Source organism: Neofelis nebulosa, chromosome 1 (genome assembly GCF_028018385.1).
Source record: "Neofelis nebulosa isolate mNeoNeb1 chromosome 1, mNeoNeb1.pri, whole genome shotgun sequence".
NCBI classification, from domain to species: Eukaryota; Metazoa; Chordata; class Mammalia; order Carnivora; family Felidae; genus Neofelis; species Neofelis nebulosa.
In genome coordinates this window covers 1,290,810-1,298,469 of record NC_080782.1, presented here as the reverse complement: position 1 = coordinate 1,298,469, position 7,660 = coordinate 1,290,810, and the positions used below count along the sequence as shown (strand labels likewise).

The window sequence follows — 7,660 nt, the reverse complement described above, 5'->3', positions numbered from 1 at the left end:
GGAAGAAAGACCACTGTTTTTTAGAGAATGCTCTACAAATTAAACCGTGTACGGAGGTATAACATTATGCAGCCACTTTTTAAAGTATCTGTCCAGCCAGCGTCTGTTGAAGGTTTTAGGCACAGCGCTGGGCACCAGAAGGGCAGAGATGGCTGAGACGTGGGTCAGCGATCACTCAAAACAGAAAGTGATTACAGAGACAGGGGTCAAGAATAGTGGGACGGAAGGAACGTTTTCAGACTTTTCCTACATATTTCCAAGCATATCTATCCATTCTTCAACAAATGCTTCTTACATGTCTAACGTTTGCTGAGCACCATGCTGGGAGCTGAGGCCACAAATGTTAGGCGAAAGTGAAGGTTGTGGCCCTCAAGAAGTTGGTCTAGTGGGAACACAGACGGAGTCGTCAATCACACAAATGCATGTAAAGTTAGACCTGTGCTCATCCGTGGCTCAGGAGTGCACAGGGCTCTGGGACATCACGGTAGATTCCACCTTCCCGGGGAGGTCAGACACAACTTGCCAAGGAAGGGACAGCGGAGCTGAGCCGTGCTAGGACAGATGGATTAAGGATGGCCATAAACTCTGTCAAGAGCCCCGATCTCCTCCTTCTCCTCTCCACGTAGGGCTGGCCCCAGGCTCTCACCACGACAAGGAGGTAACGGCCACGTGACCCCCAGGGCCAGGTGAGGAAAGGCTGCGGCTGTGGCCGCGGTGTCTAGACTCACTCACTCGTTCCTGCCTCCGCTCTTGGAACTCAGCCGCCGTGCTGAGAGCAGCCCAAGGCACCTGCAGCAGCCGTCACCGAGGGGTCCCGGACAGCAGGCGGTATCGCCGGCCACCTTGGAGACCCAGCCCGGCTGAGCTTTCAGACGCCTGCAGCCCAGCCTGCACCTGCCCACAGCACGTGAGCAGCCCAGAGCGAGAATCACCAAGATGAGCCCTTCCAGAACTCCTGGCCCAACAGACCCTGTGGCCATAACGACCGGTTGTCGCTCTGTATGCACTAAATGCTGGCGTTTTGCTGCACAGTATTAGAGACCCGGGACAGAATGTGGCCCTAGGAGGTGAGATGAGAACCAAACCTGACAACATGGCATTGGTTTTGAGACGAGGTGCGGACAGAAGTTGAACGGCCCTGATGAGACTGTCGGAAGGCCTCGAGGACAGAGAGGAGGGTGGGGCCAGAAGCCAGAGAAAAGGAGCCCCTGTTATGTGGGGCACAGGCTTGTAGAAAACGTACCTGGCAGTCACTAAAGACATCTTGAGGGCCAATACTGGAAGTACCTCCCACCTCCTTGCTGCCTGTGAAGACGGGGCTGGAGGAGAGATGGAGTGGAGACAGTGGACTTAGCTTTTTGGCAGAATGAGCATGAAACGTAAAGGGGCCAGGATAGTCTTTGCAGCCAGCAAATGGCTCGCAATGCAGAGCTGGCCTTGGGGCAAAGGTCAAAGTGCCAGGAAAATAGAGCCTCAGGGAATTCAAGGCATAGCTCTGAGACCCTTCAAACGTGTATCAGAATGATTCAAGGTAAGATATCCCACACCCTCTCCATCAAACAAACAAAAATAGCCCTAGGGACAGTAGTGCTTCAAAGACCCGGCAGGACAGTACTCTGTGCCGCCTCACAGGCAGCCAAGGCAGAGGAGGGTTTATCTTGAATAGATTAGTGAATGTGCCTTGGTCTAATGGAATGGATTATAAATTGATACATAAAACCCCACGGAGTTTTTAAATGAATTAACACACTTGACTGACAAGGGCCTGGGCGGGACTGGGAACTCACGGCAGAAGTGACGACAAGTGCCTGGAAGGATTCAGAGAAAGTGTCTCCAGTGGCTCCCCGCACCTCCTTCTCCCCTTTCAGAGCGGGGGGCGGGGGGGGTCCATCACGACATCCCTCACTCAGTGTCACTGCTCTGTGCTGGGTGTGTGGCAGGAAATCTGTTTAAATTAGGGTACTCGGGAGCAAGAGAAAGTGCACTTGAAACATAGGGTTTGACCTGTGGGTTTTGTGGAAAAAGAGGAAACCAATCACAAAATAAATTTTCACAGAGAGGTAGAACAAGAGGGACATTCTGGAAAACAAGATTGTAAACATGCTAAGAAGGGCCATTAAAACAAAGTCAGCAACTGGAAGAATTCACTCCCGAGGAAATAGAAATCATAAAACACTCTAAAGAGAACTTTAGGATTAGTATGTTTAACATTTAAAAAAAAAAAAAAAAAGAGCAAACAGGAAATGTATAAAGGGCCACCATAAATCAAGGACAACTGAATGCTAAGAACTAATTTAAAATGCTAAAAGTGAAAAACATGTAGCTCGTTGGAGAAGTAAATGTGAAATAAGTACATGGAAGGACACACATGCTTATCTTTTAGAAACTGTCTGTGAAAGCGAGGGCGACGGGATAGGAAAACAGTGTGGTCCGAGGAGGGGCCCTCAACACCACCACCATGGGAAAAGCCTGATCATAATTGCAAAGATACCAAGGATGGTGACAGGAGGCATGTTCGAGAGCCAAAGGGTATAATCCACAGGGCAAGTCTCATGAATTAGAGAGAGTGGGACCTGAAACCAGGTGGAAAGAATACTTCTGTGGGGAAACGTACAGCTTCTCTACAGGAACAAACACCAAACGGAGGGTGGCACTTGATCTCTGGCGGTCTCTGTTATCTCCAACATCGGGAGATGAGACCAAAGCTGGGCGCTGTTGGGAGGAGGCTCTGAGAACAGGAGGTTGGGAGTAGCAGAGTCGAGGGTGGGCGACAAGCGGTCATGAGCACAGAGGGGGACGCTGGGGATGAGGAGGCCTATTTGCAGCCAGGGCTCCTTGGATGTGTAAGCAGGCCCAGCCATCCTGCCGTGGGACTCTTCCCGAGCACCGGCTTCTGACCTAGATCCCTTTTCTAGGGGGCTTAGCTTAAAGGAGCAGCGCCATGACTAAATGCTCCCTGAGCATCTCCAATGTCACTACCAGCCTGGAGAGACACCGGAGTAAGCCTCTGGCACTGGGAGAACACCTCCAGGTACAGCGTTTCTCCTGTTGAACTCTTGAAGTTATTCTAATTATCCCAGTCTCAACTCATTCCATTGCCAATAGAACTCATTATCTCCTATTTCCTATATTACCTCCTTGAATCCTTTTTTTTTTTTTCAGAGCACTTTACAATCTGCTTTTTCTCAGTGCGCACCGTAACTTTTGGAACCTTCCTCCGGAAGTGCTGATCTCGGCGGGCTGTATGAGAAGGACAGCACTAAGTGGTCAGTGATCAAAGAAATTCCAATTCCAAATTAAAAAAAAAAAAAAAAAGTAGTAGGGTCTGGCCAGTGCCAGGCTTTGTCAGGGTTGGGATGAAAACGGACCACACGTGGGAATGTGACACCGGAGCAGGACGTTGCTGGCCCCTGGAACATGGAGTCTCAGCCGGATAAGAAACAGGGAAGCGGGTTGGGGAATGGGCGTGTCCGCCAAGATCAAGGGCCGTCTTCGAGTGGTGAGACAGTAACTCTCGGATGTACAGTTCGGCGAGGCCAGGCCATGTGGATGCTGACCTGGTCCAGGACAGAGGACAGTGTGGTGGAGGAGAACCCTGAGCCAGACGCAAATGATGGTCACCCGAGGGAAAGATGTGACAGAGCCACTGTGGGAGCCCTGAGGGAGGGATGGCTTGCTTTTGGAGCATGTGAGTGAAGACCCCGATATCTAAGAGGAGCAGAGGCAACCAACCTGCAGCCAAGGCGGAGGGGAGCACGACGTCCCACACTCGGCGGCTCCACCGAACCCAGTCCAGCTCGCGCTAGTGATGGACTCGGGCAGAACCCTGTGCAAAACGGAGGTGACAACTTGGGACTGCGGGAGGACTAGACGGTCTGCTGGTCTCCCAGCGTGGGCCTACACGTCTGATACGGTAACGTGTGCCACGATAATGTGTGCCATTGCAGCTCGCGGCCATAAGAGAACAGCAGGGTCTCACCACGTGCCACACGCTGTGCTGGAAGCTGGGAACAAGAAGCTAACGGAGTCACGAGTGTGCAAGGGAGGCAGGACGGCCGGCCGACAGGAGGGATGACCCTGTGCGGAAAACCGGAAGGTCCCAGGCACGTTGGGAGAAAAGGTCCCCAGGAAACCGCACGTTCATAGAGGCACGTGTGGCCCGGCCATTGTTTGGGAGACAGTTTCCACAGAGTAAAAGGCATTTCCGATGACGTGATGCAAGCCAAGTGGGAGAGAGACTAGGGAGGGTACCGCACACTTCTGCTGTGTAAGCGCGTGCGTTCTTCCTAGCACTTCCAGGGACCGAAAACCTCCCATGGCCTCATCTCCTTTCCCCTCCCAGAGGTAAGAAAGTGAGCCTGGGACCGTCTGTCGAGACACGCAGACCACCCTCAGCAGTCGGCAGATGGGAGGAGAAACAAGCTGTATCTTAGCAACAGGACAAACATTTCCTGCTTCTTTTTTATTAACATCTTAGGCTCCGATTCAAGAATCCTGTAGGAGTTAGTTTCTGTCACCACACAACTTCTAAGTAGTATCTTTGGAAAATCCTCATGGCAGATAAAATCCAAGATGTTTGCTAAGGGACAGGGCAAAACTTTTTTTTCCGTTTGAGCGAACAGTGAGAGAACCCAGGTAGATCTTCGGTGGTCACTTAACATCGGCGCCTGGTAACTCCTGAGGGCAAATCATAGCACGGTCATTCGCTATTACCTGGACAGACATCGGGGATGAGGTAGAGTCCACAGCCGGTTTGCCAAGAGTCGTTCCTAGAGATCGGTAATTCCATTTCCCTTGTTGTCGCGTGGCAAAGAGTGTCGATCCCCAAAGCTAGAGCTGCGGAGGAGACACGACTCCCACGAGGACGGCTGGCCACAGGGAAGCAGCAGAAAACGCACACACGAGTTGTCAACGTGTTTGCTCATTTGGAAAGTTGTAAAATCACCAGCGAACGTGGCCTGTGTCCAAGAGTCTGTGTCCACGCGAGAATGAGGACGGAACGTAGGGCTCAAGGAGCACGGTGCCTGACGGACACCTGCCTCTTCTGGAAAAGGGGATGAGCCTCAGAGAGGCGAGGCGGCTCCCCTGGGGCCACCCGGCAGCCACCTGCCCAGCAAGGCTGCTGTCCCACGCCATGACTCCGGGTCTGCACGTGTCACACACTGCACCCTGTCACACCACTCGCCAGTCCTCCCCAGGCTGTGCAGTGAGAGCTGAACGTCCCCGGCACTTGAGGCCCTGGGCAGGGAGATTCCGAAGCAGCCAGCCTCCGAAGAGAGGCCAGCGGGATGGTCGTACGGCACACAGACCCTGGAAACCAGACGGAGCGTGTGTGCTCAGTCTCCCGTCCGCCTACCCCCGACGTCGTATATAACAACAGTTTTCTGAACATATGTCTATGACCTTTTCCTAAAACTTGCCCTAAGCTTCTGACCTGTTGGCGAAACTTTATTTCATCCTTCATGACACAAGACACGGTCCGTACGTATGCTCTGGAATGCTGGATGGGTTTCTGGAGCGGCAAAGGGAGGTGATGTAAAAACTAAGGAAATCTGAATGAAATATGGACTGTAGTTAATAATAATGTGTCAGTGTTAGTTCACCACACGCAACAGAATAAACATTCTAATAGAAAACGTTAGTAATAGGAGAAGCTGAGTGCAAGATACATGGGGGCTGTCTGTGCCAACTTCACAATTTTCCCGTGAATCCAAAATGTTTTTGAGAAGTAGAGTTTATTTTAAAGCTAGAGAGTTAACCACACTGCTACAAACTAACAGATAGCAGATGGGGGGCAGCCTCTCAAGAAGGCAACAGACAACGCCCATCGGAATCATCGATTTTACTGTCTTTCCACCCAGAAACTCCCCACTTCGGGTGTCGAGTCTCAAACATGTTCAAAAGTCCCCAAAAGTGTTATGGACCAAAGTGTTATTGAGATAGAACAGATAGTAAACAAAACAGACAAGCAAGAGGAGATTGTGATGGAGTCTTAGGAGAGAACATAACGTTGTAAATCAAGTTCCAGACAAATCCGAATGACAGAAGAAATGCTTTGACCGCCACGTCATAGTGCCTTACAGAAAGTCACTGACGCATTCCCAGGAAGTACCTCTGGGAGTGATGCTAGCGTTGATTTTAAGTTTCGTCTTTGCTCATTTATAATTTCAGAATTTTCTATACTGAGGAAATGTTTCTGGAATAAGGAAAACATAAAAATAGAGTAAGAGGATTAAAGTGAAATGAAAACATTAGCACTTGTTTTCTATTTCTAAGTATTGAACTATGTATAAACTCTGTAAGTATAAACTATGCATTGCTGAGTATTAACCATGCCAAAGTTGATTTTCCACAATCTTTGAATTCAGACGTAAAATCAGCAAGGGGAATCACACTTTATAAAGCTTCTGTTTTAAAATTTTTTTAATATTGGGGCCCCTGGGTGACTCAGTCGGTTGAGCGTCCGACTTCAGCTCAGGTCATGATCAAAAATTTTTAATGTTTATTTATTTTTTGAGAGAGAGAGAGAGAGAGAGAGAGAGAGAGCTTGCACGCACATGAGTGGGGGAGGGGCAGAGAGAGAGGGAGACACAGAATCCAAAGCAGGCTCCAGGCTGTGAGCTGTCAGCACAGAGCCCCATGCGGGGCTCAAACTCGGGAACAGTGAGATCATGACCCGAGCCAAAGTCAGACACTTAACCGACAGAGCCACCCAGGTGCCCTGACAAAGCTCCTGTTTTAAAATAGCTTTTTCTGGGCGTCTGGATGGCTCAGCCAGTCGAGCATCTGACTCTTGATTTTGGCTCAGGTCATGATCCCAGGTTCCTAAGATGGACCCCCACATCCGGCTCCTCTCTGAACATGGAATCTGCTTGAGATTCTCTTTCTCTCCCTCTGCCCTCTCCCCTGTTTGCACTCTCTCTCCCTCTCTAAAATGAAATTTAAAAATAAATTAATTAATTAATTTAATTAAATAGCTTTTTCTCACAACTCTCTGTGTCAGTGGACAGAGGGCCAGGGCCTGACTGCTGAGTTAGCTGAGCTGGAAGGTTCTCCTGAGAAATCTAAGGACTTCAGCTCGTACCTTGATGAAATAAACAATCGATTCAGCTCTTTCCACCCTCCACCTGTAGGTCTGAAGAATGCATTTGTACCTAACTTTGAACGTGGCAATGAATTCTGCATCAGCATGCGGATGATTAAATGACACAAGTGTATTACCTGTGGGCAAACGCAGCTGTCACATAACACACGGGAGCAGCTCTTCTAGCTGGGAACAGCCTGGGCAACACTGAGGTCATCCCGATTTGAAATAATGCCGTGGAATTCTTAGCACACGTCTTGAGAATGCTGAAGATAGGTGATAGGAACTTCTGCCTGATGTCTTGTTTCCAGGGCAACACTTCTAATAATAATGCCACCTTCTGCAAGAAACAACGGTGACACCTGAGGACTTCCGAACTGTGCCTCTTCTACGTCCTGGTACTTTAAAACATGACACTGCATTTCCAGAATTAGTCTTGGATAAAACTGGAATTCTTATAGAAATAATATCGAGAAGTCATAAGATGGCTCGGAACAAGCAATAATGCAATATTTCTCCCCAGTGCTCTGCTGTGGTGCTGATATCAACCAGGAAATACTAACACATATTTTTTAT

General features: G+C 49.5%; 1 long non-coding RNA gene across 1 annotated transcript; it reads right to left on the bottom strand.

Moving 5' to 3' along the window:
- Window positions 1–5,716: 5,716 nt before the first annotated feature.
- LOC131507765 (uncharacterized) lies at window positions 5,717–7,407 on the bottom strand. Its single transcript, XR_009259697.1, has 2 exons — window positions 7,222–7,407; window positions 5,717–6,196 (listed from the first exon to the last, which is right to left on the bottom strand). It is a non-coding gene; the product is annotated as an uncharacterized LOC131507765 (long non-coding RNA).
- Window positions 7,408–7,660: the final 253 nt, after the last annotated feature.